Source organism: Schistocerca serialis, chromosome 3, assembly GCF_023864345.2.
Source record: "Schistocerca serialis cubense isolate TAMUIC-IGC-003099 chromosome 3, iqSchSeri2.2, whole genome shotgun sequence".
Lineage (NCBI taxonomy): Eukaryota > Metazoa > Arthropoda > Insecta > Orthoptera > Acrididae > Schistocerca > Schistocerca serialis.
The window spans coordinates 971,904,792-971,928,101 of record NC_064640.1 but is presented as its reverse complement, the minus strand read 5'-3'; positions in this window follow the sequence as shown (position 1 = coordinate 971,928,101).

The following is a 23,310-nucleotide window of genomic DNA, read 5'->3' as shown; positions in this document are numbered from 1 at the left end:
CTCTCTTAAGGTAGCCAAATGCCTCGTCAACAGGCGAAATATATCGGCAAACTCGAGAAGCTCCCACCAGGAGTACTGTGACAGTCTATAGGTTGACAGATAATGGCGTATCGCTTCAGGGGAACTGGCTCGTGGAACGTTGAAAATGTGACTGTGGTAAAACGGGGAGCAACTGACAGGAGTAACTATGACTCTCTTAAGGTAGCCAAATGCCTCGTCAACAGGCGAAATACATCGGAAATCTCGAGAAGCTCCCACCAGGAGTACTGTGACAGTCTATAGGTTGACAGATAATGGCGTATCGCTTCAGGGGAACTGGCTAGCGGAACCTTGAAAATGTGACTGTGGTAAAACGGGGAGCAACTAACAGGGAAAACTATGACTCTCTTAAGGTAGCCAAATGCCTCGTCAACAGGCGAAATATATCGGCAAACTCGAGAAGCTCCCACCAGGAGTACTGTGACAGTCTATACGATGACAGATAATGGCGTATCGCTTCAGGGGAACTGGCTAGTGGAACCTTGAAAATGTGACTGTGGTAAAACGGGGAGCAACTGACAGGAGTAACTATGACTCTCTTAAGGTAACCAAATGCCTCGTCAACCGGAGAAATACATCGGAAATCTCGAGAAGCTCCCACCAGGAGTACTGTGACAGTCTATAGGTTGACAGATAATGGCGTATCGCTTCAGGGGAACTGGCTAGCGGAACCTTGAAAATGTGACTGTGGTAAAACGGGGAGCAACTAACAGGAGTAACTATGACTCTCTTAAGGTAGCCAAATGCCTCGTCAACAGCCGAAATATATCGGCAAACTCGAGAAGCTCCCACCAGGAGTACTGTGACAGTCTATAGGTTGACAGATAATGGCGTATCGCTTCAGGGGAACTGGCTAGTGGAACGTTGAAAATGTGACAGTGGTAAAACGGGGAGCAACTGACAGGAGTAACTATGACTCTCTTAAGGTAGCCAAATGCCTCGTCAACAGGCGAAATTCATCGGCAAACTCGAGAAGCTCCTGGCAAGAGTACTGTGAAAGACATTAGGTTGACAGACAATGGCGTATCGCGTCAGGTGAACTGGCTAGAGGAAGCTTGAAAATGTGACTTAGGTAAAACGGGGAGCAACTGACAGGAGTAACTATGACTCTCTTAAGGTAGCCAAATGCCTCGTCAACCGGAGAAATACATCAGCAAACTCGAGAAGCTCCCATCAGGAGTGCTGTGAAAGTCTTTAGGTTGACAGATAATAGCGTATCGCTTCAGGGGAACTGGCTAGCGGAACCTTGAAAATGTGACTGTGGTAAAACGGGGAGCAACTAACAGGGATAACTATGACTCTCTTAAGGTAGCCAAATGCCTCGTCAACAGGCGAAATATATCGGCAAACTCGAGAAGCACCCACCAGGAGTACTGTGACAGTCTATAGGTTGACAGATAATGGCGTATCGCTTCAGGGGAACTGGCTCGTGGAACGTTGAAAATGTGACTGTGGTAAAACGGGGAGCAACTGACAGGAGTAACTATGACTCTCTTAAGGTAGCCAAATGCCTCGTCAACAGGCGAAATACATCGGCAATCTCGAGAAGCTCCCACCAGGAGTACTGTGACAGTCTATAGGTTGACAGATAATGGCGTATCGCTTCAGGGGAACTGGCTAGCGGAACCTTGAAAATGTGACTGTGGTAAAACGGGGAGCAACTAACAGGAGTAACTATGACTCTCTTAAGGTAGCCAAATGCCTCGTCAACAGGCGAAATATATCGGCAAACTCGAGAAGCTCCCACCAGGAGTACTGTGACAGTCTATAGGTTGACAGATAATGGCGTATCGCTTCAGGGGAACTGGCTCGTGGAACGTTGAAAATGTGACTGTGGTAAAACGGGGAGCAACTGACAGGAGTAACTATGACTCTCTTAAGGTAGCCAAATGCCTCGTCAACAGGCGAAATACAACGGCAATCTCGAGAAGCTCCCACCAGGAGTACTGTGACAGTCTATAGGTTGACAGATAATGGCGTATCGCTTCAGGGGAACTGGCTAGTGGAACGTTGAAAATGTGACAGTGGTAAAACGGGGAGCAACTGACAGGAGTAACTATGACTCTCTTAAGGTAGCCAAATGCCTCGTCAACAGGCGAAATTCATCGGCAAACTCGAGAAGCTCCTGGCAAGAGTACTGTGAAAGACATTAGGTTGACAGACAATGGCGTATCGCGTCAGGTGAACTGGCTAGAGGAAGCTTTAAAATGTGACTTAGGTAAAACGGGGAGCAACTGACAGGAGTAACTATGACTCTCTTAAGGTAGCCAAATGCCTCGTCAACCGGAGAAATACATCAGCAAACTCGAGAAGCTCCCATCAGGAGTGCTGTGAAAGTCTTTAGGTTGACAGATAATAGCGTATCGCTTCAGGGGAACTGGCTAGCGGAACCTTGAAAATGTGACTGTGGTAAAACGGGGAGCAACTAACATGGATAACTATGACTCTCTTAAGGTAGCCAAATGCCTCGTCAACAGGCGAAATATATCGGCAAACTCGAGAAGCTCCCACCAGGAGTACTGTGACAGTCTATAGGTTGACAGATAATGGCGTATCGCTTCAGGGGAACTGGCTCGTGGAACGTTGAAAATGTGACTGTGGTAAAACGGGGAGCAACTGACAGGAGTAACTATGACTCTCTTAAGGTAGCCAAATGCCTCGTCAACAGGCGAAATACATCGGAAATCTCGAGAAGCTCCCACCAGGAGTACTGTGACAGTCTATAGGTTGACAGATAATGGCGTATCGCTTCAGGGGAACTGGCTAGCGGAACCTTGAAAATGTGACTGTGGTAAAACGGGGAGCAACTAACAGGAGTAACTATGACTCTCTTAAGGTAGCCAAATGCCTCGTCAACAGGCGAAATATATCGGCAAACTCGAGAAGCTCCCACCAGGAGTACTGTGACAGTCTATAGGTTGACAGATAATGGCGTATCGCTTCAGGGGAACTGGCTCGTGGAACGTTGAAAATGAGACTGTGGTAAAACGGGGAGCAACTGACAGGAGTAACTATGACTCTCTTAAGGTAGCCAAATGCCTCGTCAACAGGCGAAATTCATCGGCAAACTCGAGAAGCTCCTGGCAAGAGTACTGTGAAAGACATTAGGTTGACAGACAATGGCGTATCGCGTCTGGTGAACTGGCTAGAGGAAGCTTGAAAATGTGACTTAGGTAAAACGGGGAGCAACTGACAGGAGTAACTATGACTCTCTTAAGGTAGCCAAATGCCTCGTCAACCGGAGAAATACATCAGCAAACTCGAGAAGCTCCCATCAGGAGTGCTGTGAAAGTCTTTAGGTTGACAGATAATAGCGTATCGCTTCAGGGGAACTGGCTAGCGGAACCTTGAAAATGTGACTGTGGTAAAACGGGGAGCAACTAACAGGGATAACTATGACTCTCTTAAGGTAGCCAAATGCCTCGTCAACAGGCGAAATATATCGGCAAACTCGAGAAGCACCCACCAGGAGTACTGTGACAGTCTATAGGTTGACAGATAATGGCGTATCGCTTCAGGGGAACTGGCTCGTGGAACGTTGAAAATGTGACTGTGGTAAAACGGGGAGCAACTGACAGGAGTAACTATGACTCTCTTAAGGTAGCCAAATGCCTCGTCAACAGGCGAAATACATCGGCAATCTCGAGAAGCTCCCACCAGGAGTACTGTGACAGTCTATAGGTTGACAGATAATGGCGTATCGCTTCAGGGGAACTGGCTAGCGGAACCTTGAAAATGTGACTGTGGTAAAACGGGGAGCAACTAACAGGAGTAACTATGACTCTCTTAAGGTAGCCAAATGCCTCGTCAACAGGCGAAATATATCGGCAAACTCGAGAAGCTCCCACCAGGAGTACTGTGACAGTCTATAGGTTGACAGATAATGGCGTATCGCTTCAGGGGAACTGGCTCGTGGAACGTTGAAAATGTGACTGTGGTAAAACGGGGAGCAACTGACAGGAGTAACTATGACTCTCTTAAGGTAGCCAAATGCCTCGTCAACAGGCGAAATACATCGGAAATCTCGAGAAGCTCCCACCAGGAGTACTGTGACAGTCTATAGGTTGACAGATAATGGCGTATCGCTTCAGGGGAACTGGCTAGCGGAACCTTGAAAATGTGACTGTGGTAAAACGGGGAGCAACTAACAGGAGTAACTATGACTCTCTTAAGGTAGCCAAATGCCTCGTCAACAGGCGAAATATATCGGCAAACTCGAGAAGCTCCCACCAGGAGTATTGTGACAGTCTATAGGTTGACAGATAATGGCGTATCGCTTCAGGGGAACTGGCTCGTGGAACGTTGAAAATGAGACTGTGGTAAAACGGGGAGCAACTGACAGGAGTAACTATGACTCTCTTAAGGTAGCCAAATGCCTCGTCAACAGGCGAAATACATCGGCAATCTCGAGAAGCTCCCACCAGGAGTACTGTGACAGTCTATAGGTTGACAGATAATGGCGTATCGCTTCAGGGGAACTGGCTAGTGGAACGTTGAAAATGTGACAGTGGTAAAACGGGGAGCAACTGACAGGAGTAACTATGACTCTCTTAAGGTAGCCAAATGCCTCGTCAACAGGCGAAATTCATCGGCAAACTCGAGAAGCTCCTGGCAAGAGTACTGTGAAAGACATTAGGTTGACAGACAATGGCGTATCGCGTCAGGTGAACTGGCTAGAGGAAGCTTGAAAATGTGACTTAGGTAAAACGGGGAGCAACTGACAGGAGTAACTATGACTCTCTTAAGGTAGCCAAATGCCTCGTCAACCGGAGAAATACATCAGCAAACTCGAGAAGCTCCCATCAGGAGTGCTGTGAAAGTCTTTAGGTTGACAGATAATAGCGTATCGCTTCAGGGGAACTGGCTAGCGGAACCTTGAAAATGTGACTGTGGTAAAACGGGGAGCAACTAACAGGGATAACTATGACTCTCTTAAGGTAGCCAAATGCCTCGTCAACAGGCGAAATATATCGGCAAACTCGAGAAGCTCCCACCAGGAGTACTGTGACAGTCTATACGATGACAGATAATGGCGTATCGCTTCAGGGGAACTGGCTAGTGGAACCTTGAAAATGTGACTGTGGTAAAACGGGGAGCAACTGACAGGAGTAACTATGACTCTCTTAAGGTAACCAAATGCCTCGTCAACCGGAGAAATACATCGGAAATCTCGAGAAGCTCCCACCAGGAGTACTGTGACAGTCTATAGGTTGACAGATAATGGCGTATCGCTTCAGGGGAACTGGCTAGCGGAACCTTGAAAATGTGACTGTGGTAAAACGGGGAGCAACTAACAGGAGTAACTATGACTCTCTTAAGGTAGCCAAATGCCTCGTCAACAGGCGAAATATATCGGCAAACTCGAGAAGCTCCCACCAGGAGTACTGTGACAGTCTATAGGTTGACAGATAATGGCGTATCGCTTCAGGGGAACTGGCTAGTGGAACGTTGAAAATGTGACAGTGGTAAAACGGGGAGCAACTGACAGGAGTAACTATGACTCTCTTAAGGTAGCCAAATGCCTCGTCAACAGGCGAAATTCATCGGCAAACTCGAGAAGCTCCTGGCAAGAGTACTGTGAAAGACATTAGGTTGACAGACAATGGCGTATCGCATCTGGTGAACTGGCTAGAGGAAGCTTGAAAATGTGACTTAGGTAAAACGGGGAGCAACTGACAGGAGTAACTATGACTCTCTTAAGGTAGCCAAATGCCTCGTCAACCGGAGAAATACATCAGCAAACTCGAGAAGCTCCCATCAGGAGTGCTGTGAAAGTCTTTAGGTTGACAGATAATAGCGTATCGCTTCAGGGGAACTGGCTAGCGGAACCTTGAAAATGTGACTGTGGTAAAACGGGGAGCAACTAACAGGGATAACTATGACTCTCTTAAGGTAGCCAAATGCCTCGTCAACAGGCGAAATATATCGGCAAACTCGAGAAGCACCCACCAGGAGTACTGTGACAGTCTATAGGTTGACAGATAATGGCGTATCGCTTCAGGGGAACTGGCTCGTGGAACGTTGAAAATGTGACTGTGGTAAAACGGGGAGCAACTGACAGGAGTAACTATGACTCTCTTAAGGTAGCCAAATGCCTCGTCAACAGGCGAAATACATCGGCAATCTCGAGAAGCTCCCACCAGGAGTACTGTGACAGTCTATAGGTTGACAGATAATGGCGTATCGCTTCAGGGGAACTGGCTAGCGGAACCTTGAAAATGTGACTGTGGTAAAACGGGGAGCAACTAACAGGAGTAACTATGACTCTCTTAAGGTAGCCAAATGCCTCGTCAACAGGCGAAATATATCGGCAAACTCGAGAAGCTCCCACCAGGAGTACTGTGACAGTCTATAGGTTGACAGATAATGGCGTATCGCTTCAGGGGAACTGGCTCGTGGAACGTTGAAAATGTGACTGTGGTAAAACGGGGAGCAACTGACAGGAGTAACTATGACTCTCTTAAGGTAGCCAAATGCCTCGTCAACAGGCGAAATACATCGGAAATCTCGAGAAGCTCCCACCAGGAGTACTGTGACAGTCTATAGGTTGACAGATAATGGCGTATCGCTTCAGGGGAACTGGCTAGCGGAACCTTGAAAATGTGACTGTGGTAAAACGGGGAGCAACTAACAGGAGTAACTATGACTCTCTTAAGGTAGCCAAATGCCTCGTCAACAGGCGAAATACATCGGAAATCTCGAGAAGCTCCCACCAGGAGTACTGTGACAGTCTATAGGTTGACAGATAATGGCGTATCGCTTCAGGGGAACTGGCTAGCGGAACCTTGAAAATGTGACTGTGGTAAAACGGGGAGCAACTAACAGGAGTAACTATGACTCTCTTAAGGTAGCCAAATGCCTCGTCAACAGGCGAAATATATCGGCAAACTCGAGAAGCTCCCACCAGGAGTACTGTGACAGTCTATAGGTTGACAGATAATGGCGTATCGCTTCAGGGGAACTGGCTAGTGGAACGTTGAAAATGTGACAGTGGTAAAACGGGGAGCAACTGACAGGAGTAACTATGACTCTCTTAAGGTAGCCAAATGCCTCGTCAACAGGCGAAATTCATCGGCAAACTCGAGAAGCTCCTGGCAAGAGTACTGTGAAAGACATTAGGTTGACAGACAATGGCGTATCGCATCTGGTGAACTGGCTAGAGGAAGCTTGAAAATGTGACTTAGGTAAAACGGGGAGCAACTGACAGGAGTAACTATGACTCTCTTAAGGTAGCCAAATGCCTCGTCAACCGGAGAAATACATCAGCAAACTCGAGAAGCTCCCATCAGGAGTGCTGTGAAAGTCTTTAGGTTGACAGATAATAGCGTATCGCTTCAGGGGAACTGGCTAGCGGAACCTTGAAAATGTGACTGTGGTAAAACGGGGAGCAACTAACAGGGATAACTATGACTCTCTTAAGGTAGCCAAATGCCTCGTCAACAGGCGAAATATATCGGCAAACTCGAGAAGCACCCACCAGGAGTACTGTGACAGTCTATAGGTTGACAGATAATGGCGTATCGCTTCAGGGGAACTGGCTCGTGGAACGTTGAAAATGTGACTGTGGTAAAACGGGGAGCAACTGACAGGAGTAACTATGACTCTCTTAAGGTAGCCAAATGCCTTGTCAACAGGCGAAATACATCGGCAATCTCGAGAAGCTCCCACCAGGAGTACTGTGACAGTCTATAGGTTGACAGATAATGGCGTATCGCTTCAGGGGAACTGGCTAGCGGAACCTTGAAAATGTGACTGTGGTAAAACGGGGAGCAACTGACAGGAGTAACTATGACTCTCTTAAGGTAGCCAAATGCCTCGTCAACAGGCGAAATATATCGGCAAACTCGAGAAGCTCCCACCAGGAGTACTGTGACAGTCTATAGGTTGACAGATAATGGCGTATCGCTTCAGGGGAACTGGCTCGTGGAACGTTGAAAATGTGACTGTGGTAAAACGGGGAGCAACTGACAGGAGTAACTATGACTCTCTTAAGGTAGCCAAATGCCTCGTCAACAGGCGAAATACATCGGAAATCTCGAGAAGCTCCCACCAGGAGTACTGTGACAGTCTATAGGTTGACAGATAATGGCGTATCGCTTCAGGGGAACTGCCTAGCGGAACCTTGAAAATGTGACTGTGGTAAAACGGGGAGCAACTAACAGGAGTAACTATGACTCTCTTAAGGTAGCCAAATGCCTCGTCAACAGGCGAAATATATCGGCAAACTCGAGAAGCTCCCACCAGGAGTACTGTGACAGTCTATAGGTTGACAGATAATGGCGTATCGCTTCAGGGGAACTGGCTCGTGGAACGTTGAAAATGAGACTGTGGTAAAACGGGGAGCAACTGACAGGAGTAACTATGACTCTCTTAAGGTAGCCAAATGCCTCGTCAACAGGCGAAATACATCGGCAATCTCGAGAAGCTCCCACCAGGAGTACTGTGACAGTCTATAGGTTGACAGATAATGGCGTATCGCTTCAGGGGAACTGGCTAGTGGAACGTTGAAAATGTGACAGTGGTAAAACGGGGAGCAACTGACAGGAGTAACTATGACTCTCTTAAGGTAGCCAAATGCCTCGTCAACAGGCGAAATTCATCGGCAAACTCGAGAAGCTCCTGGCAAGAGTACTGTGAAAGACATTAGGTTGACAGACAATGGCGTATCGCGTCAGGTGAACTGGCTAGAGGAAGCTTGAAAATGTGACTTAGGTAAAACGGGGAGCAACTGACAGGAGTAACTATGACTCTCTTAAGGTAGCCAAATGCCTCGTCAACCGGAGAAATACATCAGCAAACTCGAGAAGCTCCCATCAGGAGTGCTGTGAAAGTCTTTAGGTTGACAGATAATAGCGTATCGCTTCAGGGGAACTGGCTAGCGGAACCTTGAAAATGTGACTGTGGTAAAACGGGGAGCAACTAGCAGGGATAACTATGACTCTCTTAAGGTAGCCAAATGCCTCGTCAACAGGCGAAATATATCGGCAAACTCGAGAAGCTCCCACCAGGAGTACTGTGACAGTCTATACGATGACAGATAATGGCGTATCGCTTCAGGGGAACTGGCTAGTGGAACCTTGAAAATGTGACTGTGGTAAAACGGGGAGCAACTGACAGGAGTAACTATGACTCTCTTAAGGTAACCAAATGCCTCGTCAACCGGAGAAATACATCGGAAATCTCGAGAAGCTCCCACCAGGAGTACTGTGACAGTCTATAGGTTGACAGATAATGGCGTATCGCTTCAGGGGAACTGGCTAGCGGAACCTTGAAAATGTGACTGTGGTAAAACGGGGAGCAACTAACAGGAGTAACTATGACTCTCTTAAGGTAGCCAAATGCCTCGTCAACAGGCGAAATATATCGGCAAACTCGAGAAGCTCCCACCAGGAGTACTGTGACAGTCTATAGGTTGACAGATAATGGCGTATCGCTTCAGGGGAACTGGCTAGTGGAACGTTGAAAATGTGACAGTGGTAAAACGGGGAGCAACTGACAGGAGTAACTATGACTCTCTTAAGGTAGCCAAATGCCTCGTCAACAGGCGAAATTCATCGGCAAACTCGAGAAGCTCCTGGCAAGAGTACTGTGAAAGACATTAGGTTGACAGACAATGGCGTATCGCGTCAGGTGAACTGGCTAGAGGAAGCTTGAAAATGTGACTTAGGTAAAACGGGGAGCAACTGACAGGAGTAACTATGACTCTCTTAAGGTAGCCAAATGCCTCGTCAACCGGAGAAATACATCAGCAAACTCGAGAAGCTCCCATCAGGAGTGCTGTGAAAGTCTTTAGGTTGACAGATAATAGCGTATCGCTTCAGGGGAACTGGCTAGCGGAACCTTGAAAATGTGACTGTGGTAAAACGGGGAGCAACTAACAGGGATAACTATGACTCTCTTAAGGTAGCCAAATGCCTCGTCAACAGGCGAAATATATCGGCAAACTCGAGAAGCACCCACCAGGAGTACTGTGACAGTCTATAGGTTGACAGATAATGGCGTATCGCTTCAGGGGAACTGGCTCGTGGAACGTTGAAAATGTGACTGTGGTAAAACGGGGAGCAACTGACAGGAGTAACTATGACTCTCTTAAGGTAGCCAAATGCCTCGTCAACAGGCGAAATACATCGGCAATCTCGAGAAGCTCCCACCAGGAGTACTGTGACAGTCTATAGGTTGACAGATAATGGCGTATCGCTTCAGGGGAACTGGCTAGCGGAACCTTGAAAATGTGACTGTGGTAAAACGGGGAGCAACTAACAGGAGTAACTATGACTCTCTTAAGGTAGCCAAATGCCTCGTCAACAGGCGAAATATATCGGCAAACTCGAGAAGCTCCCACCAGGAGTACTGTGACAGTCTATAGGTTGACAGATAATGGCGTATCGCTTCAGGGGAACTGGCTCGTGGAACGTTGAAAATGTGACTGTGGTAAAACGGGGAGCAACTGACAGGAGTAACTATGACTCTCTTAAGGTAGCCAAATGCCTCGTCAACAGGCGAAATACATCGGAAATCTCGAGAAGCTCCCACCAGGAGTACTGTGACAGTCTATAGGTTGACAGATAATGGCGTATCGCTTCAGGGGAACTGGCTAGCGGAACCTTGAAAATGTGACTGTGGTAAAACGGGGAGCAACTAACAGGAGTAACTATGACTCTCTTAAGGTAGCCAAATGCCTCGTCAACAGGCGAAATACATCGGAAATCTCGAGAAGCTCCCACCAGGAGTACTGTGACAGTCTATAGGTTGACAGATAATGGCGTATCGCTTCAGGGGAACTGGCTAGCGGAACCTTGAAAATGTGACTGTGGTAAAACGGGGAGCAACTAACAGGAGTAACTATGACTCTCTTAAGGTAGCCAAATGCCTCGTCAACAGGCGAAATATATCGGCAAACTCGAGAAGCTCCCACCAGGAGTACTGTGACAGTCTATAGGTTGACAGATAATGGCGTATCGCTTCAGGGGAACTGGCTAGTGGAACGTTGAAAATGTGACAGTGGTAAAACGGGGAGCAACTGACAGGAGTAACTATGACTCTCTTAAGGTAGCCAAATGCCTCGTCAACAGGCGAAATTCATCGGCAAACTCGAGAAGCTCCTGGCAAGAGTACTGTGAAAGACATTAGGTTGACAGACAATGGCGTATCGCATCTGGTGAACTGGCTAGAGGAAGCTTGAAAATGTGACTTAGGTAAAACGGGGAGCAACTGACAGGAGTAACTATGACTCTCTTAAGGTAGCCAAATGCCTCGTCAACCGGAGAAATACATCAGCAAACTCGAGAAGCTCCCATCAGGAGTGCTGTGAAAGTCTTTAGGTTGACAGATAATAGCGTATCGCTTCAGGGGAACTGGCTAGCGGAACCTTGAAAATGTGACTGTGGTAAAACGGGGAGCAACTAACAGGGATAACTATGACTCTCTTAAGGTAGCCAAATGCCTCGTCAACAGGCGAAATATATCGGCAAACTCGAGAAGCACCCACCAGGAGTACTGTGACAGTCTATAGGTTGACAGATAATGGCGTATCGCTTCAAGGGAACTGGCTCGTGGAACGTTGAAAATGTGACTGTGGTAAAACGGGGAGCAACTGACAGGAGTAACTATGACTCTCTTAAGGTAGCCAAATGCCTTGTCAACAGGCGAAATACATCGGCAATCTCGAGAAGCTCCCACCAGGAGTACTGTGACAGTCTATAGGTTGACAGATAATGGCGTATCGCTTCAGGGGAACTGGCTAGCGGAACCTTGAAAATGTGACTGTGGTAAAACGGGGAGCAACTAACAGGAGTAACTATGACTCTCTTAAGGTAGCCAAATGCCTCGTCAACAGGCGAAATATATCGGCAAACTCGAGAAGCACCCACCAGGAGTACTGTGACAGTCTATAGGTTGACAGATAATGGCGTATCGCTTCAGGGGAACTGGCTCGTGGAACGTTGAAAATGTGACTGTGGTAAAACGGGGAGCAACTGACAGGAGTAACTATGACTCTCTTAAGGTAGCCAAATGCCTTGTCAACAGGCGAAATACATCGGCAATCTCGAGAAGCTCCCACCAGGAGTACTGTGACAGTCTATAGGTTGACAGATAATGGCGTATCGCTTCAGGGGAACTGGCTAGCGGAACCTTGAAAATGTGACTGTGGTAAAACGGGGAGCAACTGACAGGAGTAACTATGACTCTCTTAAGGTAGCCAAATGCCTCGTCAACAGGCGAAATATATCGGCAAACTCGAGAAGCTCCCACCAGGAGTACTGTGACAGTCTATAGGTTGACAGATAATGGCGTATCGCTTCAGGGGAACTGGCTCGTGGAACGTTGAAAATGTGACTGTGGTAAAACGGGGAGCAACTGACAGGAGTAACTATGACTCTCTTAAGGTAGCCAAATGCCTCGTCAACAGGCGAAATACATCGGAAATCTCGAGAAGCTCCCACCAGGAGTACTGTGACAGTCTATAGGTTGACAGATAATGGCGTATCGCTTCAGGGGAACTGCCTAGCGGAACCTTGAAAATGTGACTGTGGTAAAACGGGGAGCAACTAACAGGAGTAACTATGACTCTCTTAAGGTAGCCAAATGCCTCGTCAACAGGCGAAATATATCGGCAAACTCGAGAAGCTCCCACCAGGAGTACTGTGACAGTCTATAGGTTGACAGATAATGGCGTATCGCTTCAGGGGAACTGGCTCGTGGAACGTTGAAAATGAGACTGTGGTAAAACGGGGAGCAACTGACAGGAGTAACTATGACTCTCTTAAGGTAGCCAAATGCCTCGTCAACAGGCGAAATACATCGGCAATCTCGAGAAGCTCCCACCAGGAGTACTGTGACAGTCTATAGGTTGACAGATAATGGCGTATCGCTTCAGGGGAACTGGCTAGTGGAACGTTGAAAATGTGACAGTGGTAAAACGGGGAGCAACTGACAGGAGTAACTATGACTCTCTTAAGGTAGCCAAATGCCTCGTCAACAGGCGAAATTCATCGGCAAACTCGAGAAGCTCCTGGCAAGAGTACTGTGAAAGACATTAGGTTGACAGACAATGGCGTATCGCGTCAGGTGAACTGGCTAGAGGAAGCTTGAAAATGTGACTTAGGTAAAACGGGGAGCAACTGACAGGAGTAACTATGACTCTCTTAAGGTAGCCAAATGCCTCGTCAACCGGAGAAATACATCAGCAAACTCGAGAAGCTCCCATCAGGAGTGCTGTGAAAGTCTTTAGGTTGACAGATAATAGCGTATCGCTTCAGGGGAACTGGCTAGCGGAACCTTGAAAATGTGACTGTGGTAAAACGGGGAGCAACTAGCAGGGATAACTATGACTCTCTTAAGGTAGCCAAATGCCTCGTCAACAGGCGAAATATATCGGCAAACTCGAGAAGCTCCCACCAGGAGTACTGTGACAGTCTATACGATGACAGATAATGGCGTATCGCTTCAGGGGAACTGGCTAGTGGAACCTTGAAAATGTGACTGTGGTAAAACGGGGAGCAACTGACAGGAGTAACTATGACTCTCTTAAGGTAACCAAATGCCTCGTCAACCGGAGAAATACATCGGAAATCTCGAGAAGCTCCCACCAGGAGTACTGTGACAGTCTATAGGTTGACAGATAATGGCGTATCGCTTCAGGGGAACTGGCTAGCGGAACCTTGAAAATGTGACTGTGGTAAAACGGGGAGCAACTAACAGGAGTAACTATGACTCTCTTAAGGTAGCCAAATGCCTCGTCAACAGGCGAAATATATCGGCAAACTCGAGAAGCTCCCACCAGGAGTACTGTGACAGTCTATAGGTTGACAGATAATGGCGTATCGCTTCAGGGGAACTGGCTAGTGGAACGTTGAAAATGTGACAGTGGTAAAACGGGGAGCAACTGACAGGAGTAACTATGACTCTCTTAAGGTAGCCAAATGCCTCGTCAACAGGCGAAATTCATCGGCAAACTCGAGAAGCTCCTGGCAAGAGTACTGTGAAAGACATTAGGTTGACAGACAATGGCGTATCGCGTCAGGTGAACTGGCTAGAGGAAGCTTGAAAATGTGACTTAGGTAAAACGGGGAGCAACTGACAGGAGTAACTATGACTCTCTTAAGGTAGCCAAATGCCTCGTCAACCGGAGAAATACATCAGCAAACTCGAGAAGCTCCCATCAGGAGTGCTGTGAAAGTCTTTAGGTTGACAGATAATAGCGTATCGCTTCAGGGGAACTGGCTAGCGGAACCTTGAAAATGTGACTGTGGTAAAACGGGGAGCAACTAACAGGGATAACTATGACTCTCTTAAGGTAGCCAAATGCCTCGTCAACAGGCGAAATATATCGGCAAACTCGAGAAGCACCCACCAGGAGTACTGTGACAGTCTATAGGTTGACAGATAATGGCGTATCGCTTCAGGGGAACTGGCTCGTGGAACGTTGAAAATGTGACTGTGGTAAAACGGGGAGCAACTGACAGGAGTAACTATGACTCTCTTAAGGTAGCCAAATGCCTCGTCAACAGGCGAAATACATCGGCAATCTCGAGAAGCTCCCACCAGGAGTACTGTGACAGTCTATAGGTTGACAGATAATGGCGTATCGCTTCAGGGGAACTGGCTAGCGGAACCTTGAAAATGTGACTGTGGTAAAACGGGGAGCAACTAACAGGAGTAACTATGACTCTCTTAAGGTAGCCAAATGCCTCGTCAACAGGCGAAATATATCGGCAAACTCGAGAAGCTCCCACCAGGAGTACTGTGACAGTCTATAGGTTGACAGATAATGGCGTATCGCTTCAGGGGAACTGGCTCGTGGAACGTTGAAAATGTGACTGTGGTAAAACGGGGAGCAACTGACAGGAGTAACTATGACTCTCTTAAGGTAGCCAAATGCCTCGTCAACAGGCGAAATACATCGGAAATCTCGAGAAGCTCCCACCAGGAGTACTGTGACAGTCTATAGGTTGACAGATAATGGCGTATCGCTTCAGGGGAACTGGCTAGCGGAACCTTGAAAATGTGACTGTGGTAAAACGGGGAGCAACTAACAGGAGTAACTATGACTCTCTTAAGGTAGCCAAATGCCTCGTCAACAGGCGAAATACATCGGAAATCTCGAGAAGCTCCCACCAGGAGTACTGTGACAGTCTATAGGTTGACAGATAATGGCGTATCGCTTCAGGGGAACTGGCTAGCGGAACCTTGAAAATGTGACTGTGGTAAAACGGGGAGCAACTAACAGGAGTAACTATGACTCTCTTAAGGTAGCCAAATGCCTCGTCAACAGGCGAAATATATCGGCAAACTCGAGAAGCTCCCACCAGGAGTACTGTGACAGTCTATAGGTTGACAGATAATGGCGTATCGCTTCAGGGGAACTGGCTAGTGGAACGTTGAAAATGTGACAGTGGTAAAACGGGGAGCAACTGACAGGAGTAACTATGACTCTCTTAAGGTAGCCAAATGCCTCGTCAACAGGCGAAATTCATCGGCAAACTCGAGAAGCTCCTGGCAAGAGTACTGTGAAAGACATTAGGTTGACAGACAATGGCGTATCGCATCTGGTGAACTGGCTAGAGGAAGCTTGAAAATGTGACTTAGGTAAAACGGGGAGCAACTGACAGGAGTAACTATGACTCTCTTAAGGTAGCCAAATGCCTCGTCAACCGGAGAAATACATCAGCAAACTCGAGAAGCTCCCATCAGGAGTGCTGTGAAAGTCTTTAGGTTGACAGATAATAGCGTATCGCTTCAGGGGAACTGGCTAGCGGAACCTTGAAAATGTGACTGTGGTAAAACGGGGAGCAACTAACAGGGATAACTATGACTCTCTTAAGGTAGCCAAATGCCTCGTCAACAGGCGAAATATATCGGCAAACTCGAGAAGCACCCACCAGGAGTACTGTGACAGTCTATAGGTTGACAGATAATGGCGTATCGCTTCAAGGGAACTGGCTCGTGGAACGTTGAAAATGTGACTGTGGTAAAACGGGGAGCAACTGACAGGAGTAACTATGACTCTCTTAAGGTAGCCAAATGCCTTGTCAACAGGCGAAATACATCGGCAATCTCGAGAAGCTCCCACCAGGAGTACTGTGACAGTCTATAGGTTGACAGATAATGGCGTATCGCTTCAGGGGAACTGGCTAGCGGAACCTTGAAAATGTGACTGTGGTAAAACGGGGAGCAACTAACAGGAGTAACTATGACTCTCTTAAGGTAGCCAAATGCCTCGTCAACAGGCGAAATATATCGGCAAACTCGAGAAGCTCCCACCAGGAGTACTGTGACAGTCTATAGGTTGACAGATAATGGCGTATCGCTTCAGGGGAACTGGCTCGTGGAACGTTGAAAATGTGACTGTGGTAAAACGGGGAGCAACTGACAGGAGTAACTATGACTCTCTTAAGGTAGCCAAATGCCTCGTCAACAGGCGAAATACATCGGAAATCTCGAGAAGCTCCCACCAGGAGTACTGTGACAGTCTATAGGTTGACAGATAATGGCGTATCGCTTCAGGGGAACTGGCTAGCGGAACCTTGAAAATGTGACTGTGGTAAAACGGGGAGCAACTAACAGGAGTAACTATGACTCTCTTAAGGTAGCCAAATGCCTCGTCAACAGGCGAAATATATCGGCAAACTCGAGAAGCTCCCACCAGGAGTACTGTGACAGTCTATAGGTTGACAGATAATGGCGTATCGCTTCAGGGGAACTGGCTCGTGGAACGTTGAAAATGAGACTGTGGTAAAACGGGGAGCAACTGACAGGAGTAACTATGACTCTCTTATGGTAGCCAAATGCCTCGTCAACAGGCGAAATACATCGGCAATCTCGAGAAGCTCCCACCAGGAGTACTGTGACAGTCTATAGGTTGACAGATAATGGCGTATCGCTTCAGGGGAACTGGCTAGTGGAACGTTGAAAATGTGACAGTGGTAAAACGGGGAGCAACTGACAGGAGTAACTATGACTCTCTTAAGGTAGCCAAATGCCTCGTCAACAGGCGAAATTCATCGGCAAACTCGAGAAGCTCCTGGCAAGAGTACTGTGAAAGACATTAGGTTGACAGACAATGGCGTATCGCGTCAGGTGAACTGGCTAGAGGAAGCTTGAAAATGTGACTTAGGTAAAACGGGGAGCAACTGACAGGAGTAACTATGACTCTCTTAAGGTAGCCAAATGCCTCGTCAACCGGAGAAATACATCAGCAAACTCGAGAAGCTCCCATCAGGAGTGCTGTGAAAGTCTTTAGGTTGACAGATAATAGCGTATCGCTTCAGGGGAACTGGCTAGCGGAACCTTGAAAATGTGACTGTGGTAAAACGGGGAGCAACTAGCAGGGATAACTATGACTCTCTTAAGGTAGCCAAATGCCTCGTCAACAGGCGAAATATATCGGCAAACTCGAGAAGCTCCCACCAGGAGTACTGTGACAGTCTATACGATGACAGATAATGGCGTATCGCTTCAGGGGAACTGGCTAGTGGAACCTTGAAAATGTGACTGTGGTAAAACGGGGAGCAACTGACAGGAGTAACTATGACTCTCTTAAGGTAACCAAATGCCTCGTCAACCGGAGAAATACATCGGAAATCTCGAGAAGCTCCCACCAGGAGTACTGTGACAGTCTATAGGTTGACAGATAATGGCGTATCGCTTCAGGGGAACTGGCTAGCGGAACCTTGAAAATGTGACTGTGGTAAAACGGGGAGCAACTAACAGGAGTAACTATGACTCTCTTAAGGTAGCCAAATGCCTCGTCAACAGGCGAAATATATCGGCAAACTCGAGAAGCTCCCACCAGGAGTACTGTGACAGTCTATAGGTTGACAGATAATGGCGTATCGCTTCAGGGGAACTGGCTAGTGGAACGTTGAAAATGTGACAGTGGTAAAACGGGGAGCAACTGACAGGAGTAACTATGACTCTCTTAAGGTAGCCAAATGCCTCGTCAACAGGCGAAATTCATCGGCAAACTCGAGAAGCTCCTGGCAAGAGTACTGTGAAAGACATTAGGTTGACAGACAATGGCGTATCGCGTCAGGTGAACTGGCTAGAGGAAGCTTGAAAATGTGACTTAGGTAAAACGGGGAGCAACTGACAGGAGTAACTATGACTCTCTTAAGGTAGCCAAATGCCTCGTCAACCGGAGAAATACATCAGCAAACTCGAGAAGCTCCCATCAGGAGTGCTGTGAAAGTCTTTAGGTTGACAGATAATAGCGTATCGCTTCAGGGGAACTGGCTAGCGGAACCTTGAAAATGTGACTGTGGTAAAACGGGGAGCAACTAACAGGGATAACTATGACTCTCTTAAGGTAGCCAAATGCCTCGTCAACAGGCGAAATATATCGGCAAACTCGAGAAGCACCCACCAGGAGTACTGTGACAGTCTTTAGGTTGACAGATAATGGCGTATCGCTTCAGGGGAACTGGCTCGTGGAACGTTGAAAATGTGACTGTGGTAAAACGGGGAGCAACTGACAGGAGTAACTATGACTCTCTTAAGGTAGCCAAATGCCTCGTCAACAGGCGAAATACATCGGCAATCTCGAGAAGCTCCCACCAGGAGTACTGTGACAGTCTATAGGTTGACAGATAATGGCGTATCGCTTCAGGGGAACTGGCTAGCGGAACCTTGAAAATGTGACTGTGGTAAAACGGGGAGCAACTAACAGGAGTAACTATGACTCTCTTAAGGTAGCCAAATGCCTCGTCAACAGGCGAAATATATCGGCAAACTCGAGAAGCTCCCACCAGGAGTACTGTGACAGTCTATAGGTTGACAGATAATGGCGTATCGCTTCAGGGGAACTGGCTCGTGGAACGTTGAAAATGAGACTGTGGTAAAACGGGGAGCAACTGACAGGAGTAACTATGACTCTCTTAAGGTAGCCAAATGCCTCGTCAACAGGCGAAATACATCGGCAATCTCGAGAAGCTCCCACCAGGAGTACTGTGACAGTCTATAGGTTGACAGATAATGGCGTATCGCTTCAGGGGAACTGGCTAGAGGAACGTTGAAAATGTGACAGTGGTAAAACGGGGAGCAACTGACAGGAGTAACTATGACTCTCTTAAGGTAGCCAAATGCCTCGTCAACAGGCGAAATTCATCGGCAAACTCGAGAAGCTCCTGGCAAGAGTACTGTGAAAGACATTAGGTTGACAGACAATGGCGTATCGCGTCAGGTGAACTGGCTAGAGGAAGCTTGAAAATGTGACTTAGGTAAAACGGGGAGCAACTGACAGGAGTAACTATGACTCTCTTAAGGTAGCCAAATGCCTCGTCAACCGGAGAAATACATCAGCAAACTCGAGAAGCTCCCATCAGGAGTGCTGTGAAAGTCTTTAGGTTGACAGATAATAGCGTATCGCTTCAGGGGAACTGGCTAGCGGAACCTTGAAAATGTGACTGTGGTAAAACGGGGAGCAACTAACAGGGATAACTATGACTCTCTTAAGGTAGCCAAATGCCTCGTCAACAGGCGAAATATATCGGCAAACTCGAGAAGCTCCCACCAGGAGTACTGTGACAGTCTATACGATGACAGATAATGGCGTATCGCTTCAGGGGAACTGGCTAGTGGAACCTTGAAAATGTGACTGTGGTAAAACGGGGAGCAACTGACAGGAGTAACTATGACTCTCTTAAGGTAACCAAATGCCTCGTCAACCGGAGAAATACATCGGAAATCTCGAGAAGCTCCCACCAGGAGTACTGTGACAGTCTATAGGTTGACAGATAATGGCGTATCGCTTCAGGGGAACTGGCTAGCGGAACCTTGAAAATGTGACTGTGGTAAAACGGGGAGCAACTAACAGGAGTAACTATGACTCTCTTAAGGTAGCCAAATGCCTCGTCAACAGGCGAAATATATCGGCAAACTCGAGAAGCTCCCACCAGGAGTACTGTGACAGTCTATAGGTTGACAGATAATGGCGTATCGCTTCAGGGGAACTGGCTAGTGGAACGTTGAAAATGTGACAGTGGTAAAACGGGGAGCAACTGACAGGAGTAACTATGACTCTCTTAAGGTAGCCAAATGCCTCGTCAACAGGCGAAATTCATCGGCAAACTCGAGAAGCTCCTGGCAAGAGTACTGTGAAAGACATTAGGTTGACAGACAATGGCGTATCGCGTCAGGTGAACTGGCTAGAGGAAGCTTGAAAATGTGACTTAGGTAAAACGGGGAGAAACTGACAGGAGTAACTATGACTCTCTTAAGGTAGCCAAATGCCTCGTCAACCGGAGAAATACATCAGCAAACTCGAGAAGCTCCCATCAGGAGTGCTGTGAAAGTCTTTAGGTTGACAGATAATAGCGTATCGCTTCAGGGGAACTGGCTAGCGGAACCTTGAAAATGTGACTGTGGTAAAACGGGGAGCAACTAACAGGGATAACTATGACTCTCTTAAGGTAGCCATATGCCTCGTCAACAGGCGAAATATATCGGCAAACTCGAGAAGCTCCCACCAGGAGTACTGTGACAGTCTATACGATGACAGATAATGGCGTATCGCTTCAGGGGAACTGGCTAGTGGAACCTTGAAAATGTGACTGTGGTAAAACGGGGAGCAACTGACAGGAGTAACTATGACTCTCTTAAGGTAACCAAATGCCTCGTCAACCGGAGAAATACATCGGAAATCTCGAGAAGCTCCCACCAGGAGTACTGTGACAGTCTATAGGTTGACAGATAATGGCGTATCGCTTCAGGGGAACTGGCTAGCGGAACCTTGAAAATGTGACTGTGGTAAAACGGGGAGCAACTAACAGGAGTAACTATGACTCTCTTAAGGTAGCCAAATGCCTCGTCAACAGGCGAAATATATCGGCAAACTCGAGAAGCTCCCACCAGGAGTACTGTGACAGTCTATAGGTTGACAGATAATGGCGTATCGCTTCAGGGGAACTGGCTAGTGGAACGTTGAAAATGTGACAGTGGTAAAACGGGGAGCAACTGACAGGAGTAACTATGACTCTCTTAAGGTAGCCAAATGCCTCGTCAACAGGCGAAATTCATCGGCAAACTCGAGAAGCTCCTGGCAAGAGTACTGTGAAAGACATTAGGTTGACAGACAATGGCGTATCGCGTCAGGTGAACTGGCTAGAGGAAGCTTGAAAATGTGACTTAGGTAAAACGGGGAGCAACTGACAGGAGTAACTATGACTCTCTTAAGGTAGCCAAATGCCTCGTCAACCGGAGAAATACATCAGCAAACTCGAGAAGCTCCCATCAGGAGTGCTGTGAAAGTCTTTAGGTTGACAGATAATAGCGTATCGCTTCAGGGGAACTGGCTAGCGGAACCTTGAAAATGTGACTGTGGTAAAACGGGGAGCAACTAACAGGGATAACTATGACTCTCTTAAGGTAGCCAAATGCCTCGTCAACAGGCGAAATATATCGGCAAACTCGAGAAGCACCCACCAGGAGTACTGTGACAGTCTATAGGTTGACAGATAATGGCGTATCGCTTCAGGGGAACTGGCTCGTGGAACGTTGAAAATGTGACTGTGGTAAAACGGGGAGCAACTGACAGGAGTAACTATGACTCTCTTAAGGTAGCCAAATGCCTCGTCAACAGGCGAAATACATCGGCAATCTCGAGAAGCTCCCACCAGGAGTACTGTGACAGTCTATAGGTTGACAGATAATGGCGTATCGCTTCAGGGGAACTGGCTAGCGGAACCTTGAAAATGTGACTGTGGTAAAACGGGGAGCAACTAACAGGAGTAACTATGACTCTCTTAAGGTAGCCAAATGCCTCGTCAACAGGCGAAATATATCGGCAAACTCGAGAAGCTCCCACCAGGAGTACTGTGACAGTCTATAGGTTGACAGATAATGGCGTATCGCTTCAGGGGAACTGGCTCGTGGAACGTTGAAAATGAGACTGTGGTAAAACGGGGAGCAACTGACAGGAGTAACTATGACTCTCTTAAGGTAGCCAAATGCCTCGTCAACAGGCGAAATACATCGGCAATCTCGAGAAGCTCCCACCAGGAGTACTGTGACAGTCTATAGGTTGACAGATAATGGCGTATCGCTTCAGGGGAACTGGCTAGTGGAACGTTGAAAATGTGACAGTGGTAAAACGGGGAGCAACTGACAGGAGTAACTATGACTCTCTTAAGGTAGCCAAATGCCTCGTCAACAGGCGAAATTCATCGGCAAACTCGAGAAGCTCCTGGCAAGAGTACTGTGAAAGACATTAGGTTGACAGACAATGGCGTATCGCGTCAGGTGAACTGGCTAGAGGAAGCTTGAAAATGTGACTTAGGTAAAACGGGGAGCAACTGACAGGAGTAACTATGACTCTCTTAAGGTAGCCAAATGCCTCGTCAACCGGAGAAATACATCAGCAAACTCGAGAAGCTCCCATCAGGAGTGCTGTGAAAGTCTTTAGGTTGACAGATAATAGCGTATCGCTTCAGGGGAACTGGCTAGCGGAACCTTGAAAATGTGACTGTGGTAAAACGGGGAGCAACTAACAGGGATAACTATGACTCTCTTAAGGTAGCCAAATGCCTCGTCAACAGGCGAAATATATCGGCAAACTCGAGAAGCTCCCACCAGGAGTACTGTGACAGTCTATACGATGACAGATAATGGCGTATCGCTTCAGGGGAACTGGCTAGTGGAACCTTGAAAATGTGACTGTGGTAAAACGGGGAGCAACTGACAGGAGTAACTATGACTCTCTTAAGGTAACCAAATGCCTCGTCAACCGGAGAAATACATCGGAAATCTCGAGAAGCTCCCACCAGGAGTACTGTGACAGTCTATAGGTTGACAGATAATGGCGTATCGCTTCAGGGGAACTGGCTAGCGGAACCTTGAAAATGTGACTGTGGTAAAACGGGGAGCAACTAACAGGAGTAACTATGACTCTCTTAAGGTAGCCAAATGCCTCGTCAACAGGCGAAATATATCGGCAAACTCGAGAAGCTCCCACCAGGAGTACTGTGACAGTCTATAGGTTGACAGATAATGGCGTATCGCTTCAGGGGAACTGGCTAGTGGAACGTTGAAAATGTGACAGTGGTAAAACGGGGAGCAACTGACAGGAGTAACTATGACTCTCTTAAGGTAGCCAAATGCCTCGTCAACAGGCGAAATTCATCGGCAAACTCGAGAAGCTCCTGGCAAGAGTACTGTGAAAGACATTAGGTTGACAGACAATGGCGTATCGCGTCAGGTGAACTGGCTAGAGGAAGCTTGAAAATGTGACTTAGGTAAAACGGGGAGCAACTGACAGGAGTAACTATGACTCTCTTA